This window comes from Anopheles darlingi, chromosome 2, assembly GCF_943734745.1.
Source record: "Anopheles darlingi chromosome 2, idAnoDarlMG_H_01, whole genome shotgun sequence".
Taxonomy (NCBI): Eukaryota; Metazoa; Arthropoda; class Insecta; order Diptera; family Culicidae; genus Anopheles; species Anopheles darlingi.
This window is the reverse complement of record NC_064874.1, coordinates 7,667,501-7,685,000: the sequence shown is the minus strand read 5'-3', so window position 1 is coordinate 7,685,000 and position 17,500 is coordinate 7,667,501. Positions and strand designations below refer to the sequence as shown.

Here is a 17,500-nt window from a genome sequence, read left to right as displayed (position 1 = left end):
GTACTCGCGCCATCAGTTATGAGTCCAGTGGGGGCTTCTTTCGATCCAAAGGTACTCTATCCCTCCTGCCCCACTCTCCTATAACAACAGCCTTCTTCCAACCCGACCGTTTTCCGGCAGTAGCCAGTTGGTAGTAGCCCTCTTGATATCAGTATCGGAAGATGAAACCGAATTCGATAACAGAGCAAGCGGCGACCATCGGTTGGGGAAACGGGCTAGAGAAAGAGAGAGAGAGAGAGAGAGAGAGAGAGAGAGAGAGAGAGAGAGAGAGAGAGAGAGAGAGAGAGAGAGAGAGAGAGAGACAGAGAGACTACCGGCTCCAGTGGGCCCCAGGTGTTCAAAATGGCAATGTCCATTTGTGATTCACTTAAGAAGCTTTGGATTGTGTGACGAACTGATGGGTAGGGGTCGGAGTAGTAGGTAGCCGAGTGCCGAGGACCCATAAATGGCGGAAACACATAAACATAGTCAGACGGTGGGGGGGAGGTAGAGAGACGATGAGGCACGGGGAAGAAGGGGGAGCCAGTGTTGAAATATTTACCGAACTCTCTAATCCCGATGTCGTAAATCGTGTTCCGCTACTTCTCTAGCTTCCACTTTCCATTCGGTGGCCTCCATCGTGTGGCCTCCAGGCGGCGATACTTCTGGGCTTTTTCGATGTCCAAGCTCTCCATCTTTGTTTCTCTCTCAGTCTCTCTCTCACACAAGGGCCTTAGACGTGCTGCTTCTTTGGTGGGAACAGGTGGGAAAGGGTTCTCAAGATATCTTGGAGCAGGCGCGTTCGCTTCGGTTCGGGCTCTTCTTCCTCCTCTTCCATCTCTGCGCCTCTGCTCCTGCCCCCAAAGATAGGCATCTCGTAGTCGAGTCTTTCCAGGAAAAGAAGGAAGGGGGGAAGCTGGTTGGTCTGGTTGGCCTGGGGTTCCGGGCCAGGAAGGTCCAACTAGCAGCAGGCGGCTACATCTCGCAGCGTAGCGACGGTGGACCCCAGCTGTGAAGTAGCTAAAGCCATCCGCAACCCTCTCGCCGTCGCCGTCGCCGTCGCCGCCACCACTTCCACGGGACTAAACTTTTCGACGCGCGCGCGTTTGCTCTGGTGCGGCGGGATGTCAATCGATTAGCCTTCTTCGTGAGGCCGTTCTTCGCTTCGCTTCGCGCCGTACACCCCGCTGGGCCGTGCTCGGTGAGTGTCTATGCTACGCTTTTCGGGGCCAGCCAGCCTGTTTACATCTCTATTATGGGGTCCCCGAGTACCGGAACGGAATATGGATTCCAACCAGTAGAACCAACGCCGAGCCGAAGAGTTTGGTTGGAGTCGTAGTCCAAAAAGTTGGCGCTTGAAGTAATTGTGGTGAAGTGGTGCGCCGCCGCATTCCCAGGGCGCCGCCGTCGATGGATGGGCCCGATGGATGCTGGATGGATGGTTCTCCTCTTTTATGGTCACCGTCCCTGTGACACGGTGTCTTTCGATTTCCGTTCCTTCAATGAACTAGAGAAGAAGAAGAGCTTGCTGCTGGGCTGGACCGAGAGGTCGCCCGAGAAAAGGGAATATTGAGCCGCGAGTTCCCGTGGAATGGGGTCTGTTGAAAAATGGCACTTGCATGACAAAATGTGACCGAAAAAGGTGGACCCCTGCGTACAGTCTGATGGTCCGGATGGTCCATCCTCCGGACTTTGGTTGGTGTTCGAAGGGAATCGATTGCCGTCTAGCTACTAATCCAGAGCGCGGGCTATTCTCAAGTTCCGCAAGCCTCTGTGCTGGCCCGTTCGTCGAAAACTTCTCACACCATACCCCAGTGTTCCTCACAGTACCTTCTTCCTCTTGCTGCGCCTCGGTAATCGAAATCGGAAATACCATCCGATCCCAGGCGCGCTCGAGGAGAGGGCGCTCTATCTCCTTCATCGCACGGCGCGGCGCGCTCCCCTATCCATAGCAACAGCACCAGCTACAAAGGGCAAGGTTGGTGGTGGTGCTGCTGCTGCTACTGCTAAGCGATCGAATTTATTGATTGGCTTTTTCGATTAGAAACTTCCATTTCATCGCCTTTCCTTCCCGTTTTCCCGCCTTTGATCATCGTTTGCCCGGTGAAAAAGTTACGCCACAAACAAAGGGCCCCCTTGGCCAAGCAGCAGTAGTAATAGTAGTAGGCGGTGCGATATCCATGGTAATCAAAATTTTACTACTTCTTCACCTGTATAGCGCTCGCACTCTCTCACTCGCTTTCTATCGCTCACTCACTCCGTCTCACTTTAGTGAGTTAGTCTGTCAGCAAAACTCTTGCGGCGAGGGGGGCGGCCGCTTGCCAGTTTCTATTACCAGCAGCAGCGCAGATGTAACTCGATCTCTCTCTCCTGGAGCTGGAGCTCGATCTCCCATTTCCTTCCTTCGCTCCATTCCCCGCTACTAGCCGTAGTGTACAAATCATCATCCCTGCCGTGCCTTCTCGCCATAAAAATCGAACATCCGCGCCTGATGCGATGACGTCGATGACGACTGCCAACGGGGAGGAGGAGGGAACACGAGCAAGGAGAAAGATGGTGGTGCTGGACGGGACCGGGGCCGGGGGATTGGCACACACAACGCCGACGCCGGCGGCACGATTGGTGTGAACATAAAAATAAAAGCGATCTAAAAATTATAGTTGATTGTTTTTTCCTGCCTCTTCCGCCTCTGTCTCTCTTTCCCGTACCTTCCCCCTTGCTTTGGCACGCCTTTTTTTTGTTTTCGGTTCGGTTTCTGGTTTTATCGAAAATCAATTAGGGCGGGAGCTCGGGGAACGCAAAACGCAAAAGTTTGCGTAACGGCAAAACGATAAACTCTCCGGAAGTCGACCTGTGAGTCGAACGGAAAGGGGCTACCAATCGTGGGTGTGAGGGGGGGGGGGGGGGAGGGGGGGTGCATAAATTTGTGGCCACCCTTCCCCCGGGGGTCGACAGTCCCCCCCCCCCCTACCAAGGAAAGTGTCACAGCTTAATGGAGGTTCGGTGACGCGAAAGCACTCGGCGACGACGACGACGACGAACCTTTCGGAGGATGGGAAGTCGCTCGTCTCGGACGATCTTTGCTTTCTCGCCCCCCCTGGTCTGCTTGTATGCGAAACACTGGACAGGACCACCGCCGGCGACGCTGCTGGCGCGCTGGTGATCTCTAAATTGGCTAAATTATTGCCAAGGAAATGCAAAGTGCGACGGCGGAGGAAAACAAAAAGGGACCGCCAGAGAGAGCGAGAGAGAGAGAGAGCAGCCCTTGGCCGCGCAGCTTATGCGAGGTGAATCTTTCATGAGTTTTCCCCCCCTTCCATCTGCCCACCCTTTCACCGCCTGTCCGGAAGGATTCGCTCGATGAGGTGAGTTTTACGTGGAAAATTTATTTCCTTCCCCCCTCGACCAACTTCATGGCGTTGGTTGGCTGGCTTGGCTGGCTGACCAAGGGTCTTTTGACATGCCCGGGGACGGTCGTTCGCCTCGTCGGCCGGTCGGTCGTTGGGTCGGTCGGTTGGTCGCCGTGCATAATTATCTATTTTGACAGGCTTTAAGTGGCCTTTGTGTTTCGATTTTATCGGGCCATCAAACAATCAAAAAAGGGCACCGGCGAAGGAAGGGGGGAAAAATCCTTGGAATCGAAGATGGTCTTAGGGGGTTCCGCACTCCTTGCTGGCCACGGATCGGAGTGGAGAGTGGCTTTAATTGGAAAGACAAGCCCCGAGGGGCCTTCCACAAAAAAAGGTCCTTCCACAAACGCAATGACAGCGTCAGGCAGTGAGATATCCGAGAGCTTGGGAGTTGATTAGCCCCCCACTTCAGGGCACTCTTACTCCCGGCGGGAGTATCCTTCGTTCCGCGCAGCGTGACGACGACGCCGCCGCCGCCGCGACCTTCGTGGAACGCCGCGAGCTGAATCAATAATTCCGTTCCATCAACGCCATTTCCCGAAGCAGAATCCAAGGATAGCGAGAGAGAGAGAGAGAGTACTAATTTGTAATTAACTTCACGTCGTATGCCGCGCATGGCAGAGTATCCTTCCTTCCAGGAGGCAGAAGAGTGGCTGAAAAGGGTGGGAATGGAAGAGACGCTTCGATCCCTGGTTAACCGCGATTTAGACATTATTATCTAAACCGCGACCACGACGATGGTGGCAAAGATCAAGGCGAAACTCCTCCCTTGCAAGTGGTTAATTCAAGAGTTATCTCTCGTCGAACGTCCAGAGCGGATGGTATATTACCGAGTTCCCGGATGGATTAGTCTAGTTTCTGGTGCCACAAAGGAGGAACCAACATCAAAAGGTTCAGGGGAAACGTTGCTGCTACGTTGAAGTGACAGCAGCAACGCCAACAACGAGGAGGAAGACGATTGAGAAATAAAACAGCATCCACTTGCCGGACTCCGGCGAGCGTCATTTGAATAAACATCACCAACAAGGGGGGGAAGATTCATCAATTAGTCTTATCCATCACCGTCCAGTCCAGTCGACTTGGGAGGATTTTATCGGCTTTAAAAAAGCGGCCCTCCCTAACGCCCAATCCCCCGGAGGCTTTAATCGAGGTATCTCCCGGAATCACGGACTCGGATTGCGTCGTCGTCGTCGTCGTTGTCGTCGTCGCGGCGACATTAAGTCCACAACGCTCCATCAGGAACATCATTTTTCATGATTTACCAATCCTCCGGACATTTTCGACAGTGGAAGGGGGAGGAATGGGGGGACAGCTCTCTCGCGGCTCGTCATCATCGTGGTGATCCGCCGCAATCGCCACCGTCGCCGCCGACGGCTTTGTCCAAAATGGTTCTGGATTTGAGGCCGCGCGACGACGACGACGACGACACCATCCTCGGTCGTCGTCGTCGTCGAATCGTGAAGCCACATTTTATGGGTTCAATTTTAATAGTCCAAAAGTCCTCTCCAAATGGCCCTGGTGCGGTTTAAGGCCGTACGGCTGCTGCTGCTGCTGCTGCCGCTGCCCGATTTGTTGCTCCACGCTTCAGCCTCTGCCACCGCTGCTGCTCCTGCTGCTGGTCGTGGAGCCTTCAAACGGAGGCCTCTCTCGGTTAAATCTTAATAAAAGTGTCACATTCGGGGGGGGCTTTGGTTTTTCGCTCCCCGGCTTCACCCGGCACCGGTAGGAGGGGAGTGAGATCCGGACCACGGTTCCGGGCGACTATACGGCCCCCTTCCTACCCCCCTCCCAAAACACAGGCGTACAGGTTTAGCATTTAATTTCTTATCGTAAACGTGCGTTCGATGGGACGGGAAGGTGGGGAGTGCAGGGCCGTTAAAGGTTCCTAGGGGAGGAAGAGACGTGAGGCGTGAGGTGAGGTTTGTGGCTCACTGTGGCCTATACAGAGGGCTCGGTGTAGTTGGGCGCGTGGTGCCAACGCGTGCCAGATCCGTGCGCCAGGGTGTGAGAGAGTGAGAGAGAGAGTGTGCGATGGTCATAAAATCTAATGACACTCCCGGCCGGCCGTCCGCCCGCCCCAAGTTTTGCCCAGCCCCAAAAGCGAAAGCACAACACTGCAGGACCCGGGATCCATTCCACAAACGGTGCGGAGGGATGGGGTCTGAGAAATGGATGGCATTTCTCGGTGACCTCTGGCTATGGCGAAGAAGAAGGGAGTTATGGACGTGGCGTGCTGAGCATGGAAAAGGAGGAGCAGCGTATGTTTTAGGTTGTAGAGACGGGGGAAGGGAAGAGGGAGAGGAACTCTCTATTAATTTATGGCTGCAATCGATTGCCCTCGTAAGGTCCCCTGGACCTGGTGTTCCGTGGACGGCGAGTCGTCTGCTGCGTCACACTCATCTGGGTATGCCCGCCGCACTCGTACAACACACATTCCTACAGGTGGTGGTACATCAAATAGCTCGCAGGGCCCATCCTGTAGACCCGGTATACCCCCCCGGGCCACGGTCTCGGTCTCGGTCTACATCACTTCAAGTACGGAGCACATACACACGGAGCGTACTTGGAGTACTTGTGAAGCTGACACTTGAGCAGCAGCAGCAGCAGCAGCAGCTGGATGACTTTTGACTACATAGACATAGACACTGACAATCGGGGCTCTGGTGTCTGGTCTGCTGCTGGATAATGCCGACTTGATGGTTCAATGTTGCACAATGTTCTCCCGGGTCCGGGGAGTCAATCACGCCGCACGCTCTCCAGATTCTAGACTTCCAGACGCAGGACCGCATAGAGACCGGATAGACTCACTCCACTCCACTAGACTCCCGTCCCGTGGTTCGTCCCTGGAATGCACAGGATGACACACACACACACACATACGATACTTGAGTACGTGGAAAAGGATTGCCAATGGCACGTGGCCCTAGGACCATAAGCACCTCCACTTTTAGGATGGTTTAATAACCATTAGGGGCATCGGTCTCGGCACAACTACTGCCGCCCCGTGTACATTTGTCTATGTGGCCATGTGTGTGTGCCGGTGCGTGTCAACTTTGAAATGGGCTCTCGGTCCATCTGCCTCTCGGCGTCAATAATGAGATTGGAAATATTGCGTAATCAAAATAACATCTTCCAAAAGCCTCCGTCCCGCTCCACCACTCGGAAACCCACTGCTTGGGTTTTGGGTGCTGCCGGAATAACAATATTTCAACGGAGCACACACACACGCACCTAGTCTGGGAGCCGTTCCTAAAAGCCGGAGGAGCCAGCGCCTTCCGCCATCTTCGCAGGATGAGGGCCCCCCGAAGACCGATCTAGGAGGCCTTGTTTTTAGCAGCTAGATGTGTGTGAGTCTGGGACGTACTTGAGAGGTTTCTGGGACCATCGAGGTGGACTTTCAACGGACCATTTTGATGGTAGACCTAACTGGCTGGCTGCTTGGCTGGTTGGCACGTTGGTTTCGATTGAACGACGACGACGACGACCAACGACGAACGACGAGGACGACCCATCGCCGTAGTCGTCGTCGTCGTCGCCGTCGTTTGGGGTAAAAGTTAATCAAGATTCTGTGTGTCCCAAGAATGGAACCATAAATTTTCACCAACCGAAACCCTCCTCCCTGTCCATCCAAGTGTCCGACTCGAACTCAGAAGCCATTTCAAGTCCTTCACAAGGGTACACAGTGTTTCGGGCGCGGGCACACTCGTTCGCTCGCTCGCTCGCTCGCTCGCGGTCTCTTCGTTCCCCCTATTGCTATCTTTCTGTAATGATCTCTTATGATTATTTACTAACCTTCCGCATTGTGGGTATTTCGCTGCTGGGAGGGAGGAAACGATACTGTGAGCTGTGAGGCCGCTTCGCCGCCGTACGTTTTCTGCGCTCATCATCAGCAGGGTCATCATTTGGTTGGGCTTCATTGTGCAGAGGAGCTGCTGGCCTAGGGCTCCGGGGCCTAGGGATGATGTATTCGCGACACCATTCCCACCGCCACCTGCACCTACGTCCCTTTACTGCCTTCTGCTATCCCTACCCGGGGCCACAGAAGAGAGGTATATCGATATCATTATCATCATCATTGTGATTATTATTGCGAGACGGAGCGAAGTCGAGAGGGCCACTGGGAGGTTGCAGCCTGGTTGTGTTGGCACAGCCGGGCCAGGTCCCTTACTTCTCTTCCTCTAGGACCGAAGAGTTATCCTCCTCATCCGTTGGAAGCCGATTTGGGACGATGGTTTTTAGAGTTTGTCTCCATAAAACATCGACGAGCGAACGATAAATCTATCCCTCTAGGATCTTTGGGGCTTGCATAGGGGCCTCCCTTGGCCCCCGCACCTCGTTGGTCCCGGATATTCCCTTTGGTGTCACCATCCCCGGCCCGGCCACCGAATACTTGGCGTCCAAACTGTAACATAAAACTTGGACTTATCAACTCCTGGCGAAACTTGCGCCGGGCGCGCGGTTCCTTGATGGCGATACGATGGCGGCGGGTAGGTCCTAGAGTGATATGACACCACGGGGTGGCGATCAGAATTCAGACCAGGCCGGGCACACACACACACGTGTCCCTCGATTCTTCTTCGAGTTTTGGGTGCGGGGAAACAATGTGGGGGTTGTCAAAAGAATTATGACTTCTTAGATATCTTAGAGGAGAAGGAGGCCAGAATCCAGAAGCACCAGTCGAGCACCGGAGGAAGATGAGTTACACACTCTGCGCTGTCACACTGTTACTGTTTCACTCATAATTCAATACCCCGCTTCATCATCAGCGCGCCCCCTCGGGGGACATTGCGTCAGGTCAAGTCAAACTGTTCGCCTTCAACTCCTTCTCGTGCTCTTCGTGGAATGTGGGATCCTTAGGTCGTACACAGTGTCTTGGAGCAAAATTAATGATTTAGACTTCAATCAAACAAGGGAAAACCGAAATCTAGCACTCCAGACCCACGGGCCAAGTCCATACAGTTTGGTCTACTACTACAGGGCGTTGTGCGTTGGCGAAACCCTTTTCCGGGGGGGGTCTACTCCCCCTCTACTCCACTATGGAGGTTTGTTGCGAAAATGAAAGATGAAGTGTCGGTCTCGTGTAGTAGGGTGGTGGTATTTGTGTCCCTTCTCCTCCTACGCGTGAGCGTCCTCCTCTCTATGACCTTTACTGCAGCGTGGCTAGAGGTGGCTGCCTGGAGTGGTGGGGGAATCGTTGTGTGATGAACGATGTTGGAGCTCGTTGGAGGGGCAATGAGGTGAGGTGTTGCTGTGCTGACGCCCACCACCTTCTTGCAGTACGACCATTATGGCGCAGCGGAGTCTCTGATGACATGGGCTGGATCTACGGGACCAGACGGCCAGGGGGGGTTGTCTTAGTCCATTTAAGGTGAATTAATTCCCCAAACCTCGACGGGCGACGGGCAGTATAGAGGAGCGGTTGTCCTCTTCCCCCTCCTCCTCCTCTTCCCTGCTGCATGCTACATGGGCATGTTGGGCGATATTTAAAGATATTTAAAAACTAATGGAACACCATCTTGGGCACTTGACGCGAGAGACTGGTACGACACCGACGACGTCGCGCATGTGAATCGCCGCCGTCCATGTCCGGTGTTGGCGTCGTCGTCGTCGCCACACGTCACTTCGACATAATTTGTCACTTTCCACCGCCGTTTTTTCCTCTCCCCTCTCTTGCCGTGCGCGCGCGCGGAACCTGTTGCCACCGGACGCACCACAACGCGCACCGGACACCGATTTGCTTGGTCGCAGTGTGCTGTGTTTTGGCCCCGCTATTTCTGGGCCAACGCCTGCTTCGTTCCTTTCCTCGCTGTTCGACGAGACGACGCCAGGATTTTGTACACGTTTTTTTTCTCTTCTCTTTTCTTCTCCTCCTCCTCCTGCTGCTTCGCTTCGTCCGTATGTGCGCGCGCCACTGTCTGGCCAGGCGGCCATGGTTATTCAATTTTCGGGTTTCGCGTTGACCACTTTTTGTCCCGCTGCGCCGTTTTCGGTTTTCGTTCCCCCTTTTTGCAGCGCAGCGTTTGCGCTCGTTACAAAACTACTTGCTTGCTTGCTTGCTTGCGTTCCTCTGTGCTGGTACGGCTGCTGTTTAGGTAATGTTTTGCTGTGACCCTCTTGCCATGTTTCTCATACTTTCTTTCTCTCCCTCTGTTCTTGTTTTTCTCTTTAACCAACAGAAGCTGAAACAGGGCCCCGCGAACGAGAAGTGTGGTACCGAGGAGCTGTCGAGAGAGAGAGAGAGCGTAAGTGTTGATGCATGTTCCGTCAGTTTTAACCAGCCAGCCATTTATTTTAGCCACACCGAGCGGTCTATTTTGTCCAAACTCTCACGCACGCACTTGGAGAGGGCAATTTGTCGCACAAAAAGCGGGGGATTTACTCAAAAACTCTGCTCTTACGCAATGAAACGGAAAACAGAAAATTCAAAAACACGCATTTCGACATCGACTGTCGGTCACTGGACAGGTGTTGGTCAGTCAGTTAGTTGGAATTCCAACGGGAAAACGCCTTAAAGAAAAGCGACGAACGCAGATTTCACGGAGAAACACATTTGTTACGAGCAGCAACATGCACGGATCGTCGGAGGGAGGATGCAACCGGAGAATCCGGAGCACACGGAGCATCTCCCGGGAGAGATGTACACACATTCCAAACATACTTGCCGCGGTGGTGGTGGTGGCGGTGTGTAACGTGATATGATGCCGGGCCGGCCGGTCCGCGAGAATGACCGCGAGACGAGAAGGCGACATTCCATGACGGCGACGGCGGCGGTCTTGCATTATTAAACCAGACCAGAAGACGCTCGCGCGGCATTCTTATGTTGATCGGCTTCGCGAATTTCACCACCATCCATCCATTTAACCTCTTCTTGCACCGTGATTAGGGGGCCCTCGGGGTGAGGGGGAAACCTTCCGAGAAAGGGAGCTGAACGCCGGTGAGCGACCGATTTTCTTGTGCCCCCCGTATATGTGTCTGTTTGTTGTCTGGATTAACTTTAAATGAAGGAATGTGTTGTTCGGGATGCTCTTCAAAATTTAAATTGCATTCTCAACAGCCTCTCCTTTTTGCTCTTGCCACATCATCACCACAAACATACATACACACCCCGCCCTTTTTCCTCAGTATGGTGATCTTTTGGGGGCGAGATTTTGGCTCTTTTTTTATTTCCTTTCATTTCATTTCGTTCCGAGCACCAGAAACCGCGCCGAGATGAAGGATGCCAATGAACGGATCATGATGATGCTGATGCTGATGCTGATGCTGATGCTGATGATGATGACGATGATGAAGACCGACAGGCGCAGCACACACACACACACACACACGCGCGCGTATCGTGGTTGGCGCTCGCTGATGAAGGCTAACGAATTGTTCTGTTATGTTGTAGGTCCCTTCCGCCCGCGCACCCGCCCCCCCCCCCCCCCCCCCCCCCGGGAATCGGGTTTGTGGCCGATTGAAGAAGAAGAACAAGAAGAAAAGGGAGGTTTGGTTTTGACTTGGTCGTGCTCATGTTGTTAGACATTCATCACACAACAACATCAACAACAGCAGCAGCATAAGGCGACATGATATTGTACTTGCTCCCGGGCAACGCGCCGTCTGACGAGATTATTTTCTTTGTTGTTTCCCTGTCTCTTCCTGTTCCTCCTGATGGGCCGGGCCCCCCCAACCCGGGGGGTGCTGGTGCTGGCGGCTTTGGAGAGGGTGTTTTCCTCCGCATCAGCCTCCCCCGGTCCCCCGGGGTGACCTAACTTGGCCGACGTCTTGCGACAGAGAGAAATTTGTAAGGACAAGTTGTAAGCGAGCGCGCGCGCGGAGCGAAGGTGGTGTACCTTCGCCATCGTCGAGCACGCGAACTTTGAAAGGCGCTGGTGCGGCCACTGGTGGTGGTAGTGCGGAGACTCCAAATCACGAACCTGATTTCGTTTGGGCTCCCTTCTGGCAGGAACACTGGCAGAAAACAGATTCAACCGACTGGGGGGGGGGAACACCAAACGGACGGAAACGCAAATTTAAATATTATGGTGCGTGAATGGTTTGGCCAGCAGCAGCAGCAGCAGACCAGGTCCTCCTCTAGCCCTCTAGACTACTGGCACAAACACACGCACAACCACGCACGCAGCAGCACCACCACGGCACGCAATCCTGTGTGTCCTGTTCGCTGCTCGCTGTTCGTGCTAAATGTTGGCGATAAATTTTATCATAAATTTGCTGCCCTTTCGCCTTCATGCGCACACACACACACACACTCGTTGTGCGCACACGCCAAAGCAAACCGGCTTCAAGTTGGGATTGAATCATACCCCCTATTCAGGGGAGGTCTCTCTCTTTCTCTCTCTCACACGCGCTCCCTCATGGGTGTGTATTACTTGCCATATTACCATTTCCATTGCACGCCTTGTAGGACTTTTTGTTCTTTCTTGTGGTGTGCTGGCCACCACCAGGCAGGCAAGCAGGCAAGCAAAAAAAGCCTTTCGATTTCAAGCTTCCGATCACGTGCGCGCACTGCCCGCCCGGTCACCCCCTCCCCCAAACCGAGAGCAATATGCAAACTATCCAAAGTGAAGGAGAAGGAGAAGAGGATCCGTACCTGGTGCTGCTGCTAGTGCTGCTGCTGGAGAGCTTTCACCGATCGAAAGCGGAATATCAATTTATCGGAACCAACCCCACGAGCACGAAACTTTGCGATTACGGTGGAATGCTGAACTTCCCAAATCCCAGACGAGAGAAAAAGAGGGAGAGAGAGAGAGACCCTCCCCCCCTGGAGTACGGTGGCATTAACCGGGCAAGTGCGCGACGCGTCGAGACAAGCAAGCTTCGGGGCGAAGGTGGTGGAACCTCCTCACCGAAACCCTAAGACAAACTATCTATGATTTATCGCCGGATATGGAACGCCCGAATTGTGGAGCACGGAGTGTGCGCGGAGCGGAAAAACAATATATGAAAATAGAATCATAAATTGTATCCTTCAACCACTCGCTGTGTCTGCCTCGCTCTACCTACACTCTACCTATGGTTCCGGTGAAAAATACCTGGGGTTTTCCGTTCGGACTTGTGTGGCCTAGCATCACGGAGCGAACTGAAACTTTCGTCCTCGATCCTAGGTAGGGCTGTAGGGAGTCTGGCAGAAAAGAAGCTTCTCCCCCATCAAAAAAAAAAAACCCCCGGAGTGTAACACACGATAGAAGAACCCCCTTTCTAGAGCACTTTGTAGGTAGTGCTCGTGGTCGATGTCGTCGTCTAGGTCGTCGTCTGGATCGTCTGGGTCGTCGTCGTCGTCGTCGGTGGATGTGAAATATTTTATGTAATATCGACTGATGAACCATACCCGGTTTGGGGGTCTGGCGAGTTCTACTAACAGGGGAGGTCCCCTCGCCCCCTATACTGTGCTGCCACCGATGGGCGAAATTTGCATCCTGGCCAAACCGAAGGTACCACACACACACCTGCTTCCTGCGAAAGGATAGCGAGTGGCGTTCGTGTTAAACGTCCGGGCAATCGTGTTAAGTTCCGTTGCGTGCTGGTCCGGTCTCAGGTGCTGCCGCCGCCGTAGTGCAGGGGCAGGGGACGGCCAGCCAGCAGGTACCACGCGAATGTGGTGTGTAAATCAAGGAGCAAAAATCAATATTTTCGACACCGATTCCGTGTCGTCGTCGGCGTCCCTGTAGTCCCCTACCTGAAGCAAGAATGAGAAGGAAGAGATTCCTTCACGTGCGCACCCGGGACCCTGGGGGGCACAGTTGCATCAACCGATCTAGATGCGACCTGCGAAGCGAAGGGGCGAAGGAGCGAAGGTATCTGGAGCAAAAATGTGTAACGCAGGAACACACTCCAAGAATGTTGCCCACATAGCGAGGGCGCATAGCCAGGATCCCGTCGGACGAACACTCTCAAGAATGCTCTTTTTCTGCTGCAGGGTTCGATTCCCCTCGTGGCGGGGGGGGCGTTAGGAGAAGAAAGGGAGTCGCCAGGCACTGCAGCAGCTGGCGATGTCAGGCAATATATGAGCCCGAAAGGGTGGGTGGGAGGAGGAAGTGTGCAAAAAAAACGTGCTGGAACACCGATGTGGTTAAGGGAGAGAAGCACAGGCCGAGGGAGAAGGTGAAGTGAAATGAATCCTCCGAAATGAACGCCCGAATAAATCGCTACGCCGGAGCGTGCCGTGCCTCCTCTCGCCTTACACGGGGGTTCGATCTTGGCACTTGCAGTGCTCCCCGGCGTCTTACTTCGCATCTCGAAGGTGTTCTTAGGGGGGCGCACACTGGGACACGGTGCACCGGAGCGAATGGTCGAAAAGGTGTCCTTTTTTGCGAAATAAAAATCGCCACATTTGTCGGTGTGTTGGTGTTGCGGATGGATTTCTGAGGACACTCTAACGAAGGCCTGGTTTAATGTTTTGTGGCGATGGTGGTTGCTCCTGGTCATGACGAATGAAATGACGCGCTTTCTGCCACCTCATAGGCGAACGAGATCCAAGTAGCCGGTGTGCGCCAATCGACGATAGCTGGGGCTCCGTTTTCAGCAGGACGAATGTACTGCATCATGCTCCGATATCGAGCAGCATAGTAGCAAGTCATGGCCGCATGGTCCACACCAATCTGTCATCAATCTGTCCAGTCATCGATCGAATCGATGCTGATGGTTGATTAATTGGCGAAGCGCGTTCGCAGAGGGCTCCGGGGCCGGGGCGTTATGAGATTATGATTTGAATCCGATTTCGATTGGTTCGTTGGAGCTTTTGGTGTTGAGATTTGTGGAGCAGAAATGGGCTCCAGAACATAATCCTCACTCAAGTGCATGTGCGGTCGACGGGATTTTGACCAGCGTCGCTCCCCACCGTGCGGAATGCACACTACAATCGATAAGCGTGCAAAATGTTCACCAAGGATCCTCCTCGCGTTTCCTCATCCCTAGAGGTCTGCGGGGCGGGACTGCTAGTCTGGATAATCGGCCACCGTTTTGTTCCAGAAATTTATCAATCCATTGCCGCGCGCGCTCACGTGTGTGTGTAGCGAAGGGAAGAACTACACTTCATATTCCGTGGCGTGCCAGCGAAGCAGAAGAGGAACAAGGATCAGTGTGCGATAGAGCACCAAGAACACAAAACTCCGCCACCAGCACCAGCCCAATGTACGAAGGAAGAATGTGCGCAACGAAACGAATTTTCCTCGTTTTTCCTTCCCTTTTGTTCTGCTACGATCCAGCACTCCTCCACCACTGCGCCCTTTCCCGCGCGGAATGTCTTCGCGGTAGGGGGAAGGTGGGGTGGCAAGCAAGGGGTGCTGTGTAAAAGGGGGGGGGGGGGCAGGAGCTACATTCATAAATTATGGATTTATGCACAATCGGCAACCACTCGCGTTGACCTTTTCTCCGCCATCGGGAACAGTGGCATCGGTGCACCTGCCAAGGCAGGCCCTCCGGAACCCACTACACACAGGAGTCTCCTAGACGTGTGCGTGTGTGTATGTGTGAACCAGCTTGCCTTGTGTGCCGTTTTGGTCCCCTTTTCCCCCTTTCTGTTCGCTCTCTTCCGGTTTACGACTTTTCCTTCGCAGTAGTAGAGCTGAACTGAACCCGAACCCGAACCGAACCGAAGGAAGGAAGGAAAATCCTTTTCCCCGGGTCTGGCCACTTCTATTTTTACGATTTTTCTCCCCTATATGTGGTGTGTGGGGATTGGGCTTTCGATTACGTACTAGCTTACCAGCAGCAGCAGCAGCAGGAGGAGGAGACGATGCGTGTAGTAGGTTAAAGTGGTAGAACCACGAATGGCTGGCTGGCTGGATGGCTGAGAAAGCAGCTTGTACTTGCCACATTCTCCGGGGTGATTCCCTGCGTGTGTGTGCTCGTTTGGGTGCTGCTGACGTTGTTGCATGTGTGAGGTCTGCGGTTTGCATACACACACACACATACACCGAGTCTAGTACATCAATAGGAGGGTTGATTTTATGAAGATTTTATGGAAAGTAGAAAACTTTCTTAAGCTTCCAGTCCTGATACCGCTATTGCTGCTGCTGCTGCTGCTGCTGCTGACGACGACGACTACCCAGAGATAGTACCCAAAGCCAAGTACCAGCCGTGTGTAAGCAATCGTTGAAAGTGAGTGAAATTGCAATTTGAGTATTGAAATTTCTCAATCTAATCCAAGGATATTTCATACTCCGGGGAGGGCGTAATCCAACTTCCACCTCAACTTACACCGTACCCCTTCTCCGAGGAGGAGGGAGAGAATCATTCCATCCATCCCGGGACCCTGGAGGAGTACATCCCATCCTCTGGTCTGGTTGCTGGTCTGGTGGACCAAAACCACAGAGTAGAGTAACTGACATCTCTCATCTATTAACGTCCCAAAACAACGGGAAACCGGTGGAGGAAGGGGGCTTACAGCAGAACTGCACTTCCTCGGTTCCTATTGCCTTGGACGACAGCTCACATCCTTGTCCTTGCCTAGGACCTTCTTCGGCTTCGGACCTGATCTTTCGGGTCGTCCTCGACTTCTCGACTTCTTACCTTGGTGCGAGGAGGAGGTGTTCTGGAGGACTGGAGGAGGTCTACTAACACCGTTATCCTGGTGGTGGTGGTGGTGGTGGTGGTGCTAGTGCTGGTAGTTCATTGCCTGCATCCTGCATGCTAATCCCACGATCCAGTAACACCAAACGACCGGACCCGGACGGAAGGTTCCCTGCTCTCGATTATGGAAATGTCGATGAAGCTTCTCGACGCGCCGAGAACAAGTCGCTTGACTTCGTCGACGGCGTAGAGTTATGGCCATCAGCCATCCTGCCTTTCCCTTCGCGTGTGGGGCGAACGAAACGAGACGAAATTGCTAAAACATTCATTCACCATTCAGTCTCTTTCACCATATACGGCGACGAAATTGGCGGCGCACGAATGGCGCACGGGGAACTCACAGTATGTGTTCGCTGTTTTATTGATATTTTGTCGCCAACAAGTCCCACGTTCAAGCCATTCGCCGTGGCCTGCGGTGATAGCGGATCCTTGGTAAAATCTGTTTGTATTGTATGTCTGCTGCTGCCTGATGCTGGTCCAAGGACAAGAGGCGTAGGGTAGTGCGACGTCATCGTCGTCGCCGACGTGATGGATTTGCCACATCCTCCATTTTGACCGAGCGACCACTCAGCAGTATTTGCCTCCTGTGGGTTTTGCTTTAAAATTAAAGTCCTGCTACTCCCCCGTCCTGACGCGAATGTCGCCAGATTTTTACAACATCATCAACCGCGCCGTGAGGAGGGGAGGAGAGGAGAACCGGAATGAAATCCCGGCATCCCGGAATGGTGTCATCGGGAGGACGATGACAACGACGACGATGAACAAGGCAATTCCCTCCGGGCATCGGTGACGTGCCTTTCGGCAGGGCCTCTCAGGTCGAAATCCCCCTGACGACGTGTATCGCTTGGAGAAGCAAGCAGCAGAAGAAGAAGAAGAAGTGGGAGGAATCCATCATCGAGCTGACGAGAGACACCCCTTCGTTTTAGGGTTTTCAATTTGCCGCACCACACACACACACACATCCAGAGAGGGGAGAATACAGGACATGGACACAGTGTTCTGTGTGGTCCTGCTGGATATATTGCTAGGGGATGATGACCGATGCCGGCTTTTTTCGGAGAGCGAGGTCCGGGAACAGGGTGGAGATGAATTTTCATTTTGATTTCCCGAGTGTTTGTGTACCTCTTGCCAATCCTACCTCCCTGAAAGGTTCGAAAAGAAAAAAAACGGTGGTGGACTGAACTTTTTCATCAGCCATCAGCTCTCGGGGATTATGGAATCGAGTAAACACCTGCACAAATCCAAAGCCCTCGCCTCGTGGTCGTCGCCTTCGTCGTCAATCTTCTGTGGAGCCTTCTGTGGAGATCCCGGGCTTCCTGTGGTCCCCATGTCCACACTTCTATCCTTTCCGCTCTCCTTCTCTCTGTCACTCTCGCCGGTGCCGAAAAGGGTTATTATTTCTGCTAATATTTACTGCAAATACCACATCCCTCATGTTGAAGGCCCAGAGCAAGAGCGCAGTAGTAGTAGTGGTAGTGGCAATCATATCTCCAGTGTTCCAGTGCTCCAGTGCCCGTGTACACTCCTCGTGCAGGACGAGA

At 53.5% G+C, this 17,500-nt stretch overlaps 1 long non-coding RNA gene across 2 annotated transcripts in view; it reads left to right on the top strand.

Moving 5' to 3' along the window:
- The window catches only part of LOC125951241 (uncharacterized), an 88,593-nt gene that overhangs the window by 52,724 nt on the left and 18,369 nt on the right, over window positions 1-17,500 (top strand). For both annotated transcript variants that reach the window (XR_007468775.1, XR_007468774.1), the window contains exon 4: window positions 9,566-9,631. This is a non-coding gene — a long non-coding RNA (uncharacterized LOC125951241). The remainder of the gene's footprint in view (window positions 1-9,565; window positions 9,632-17,500) is intronic.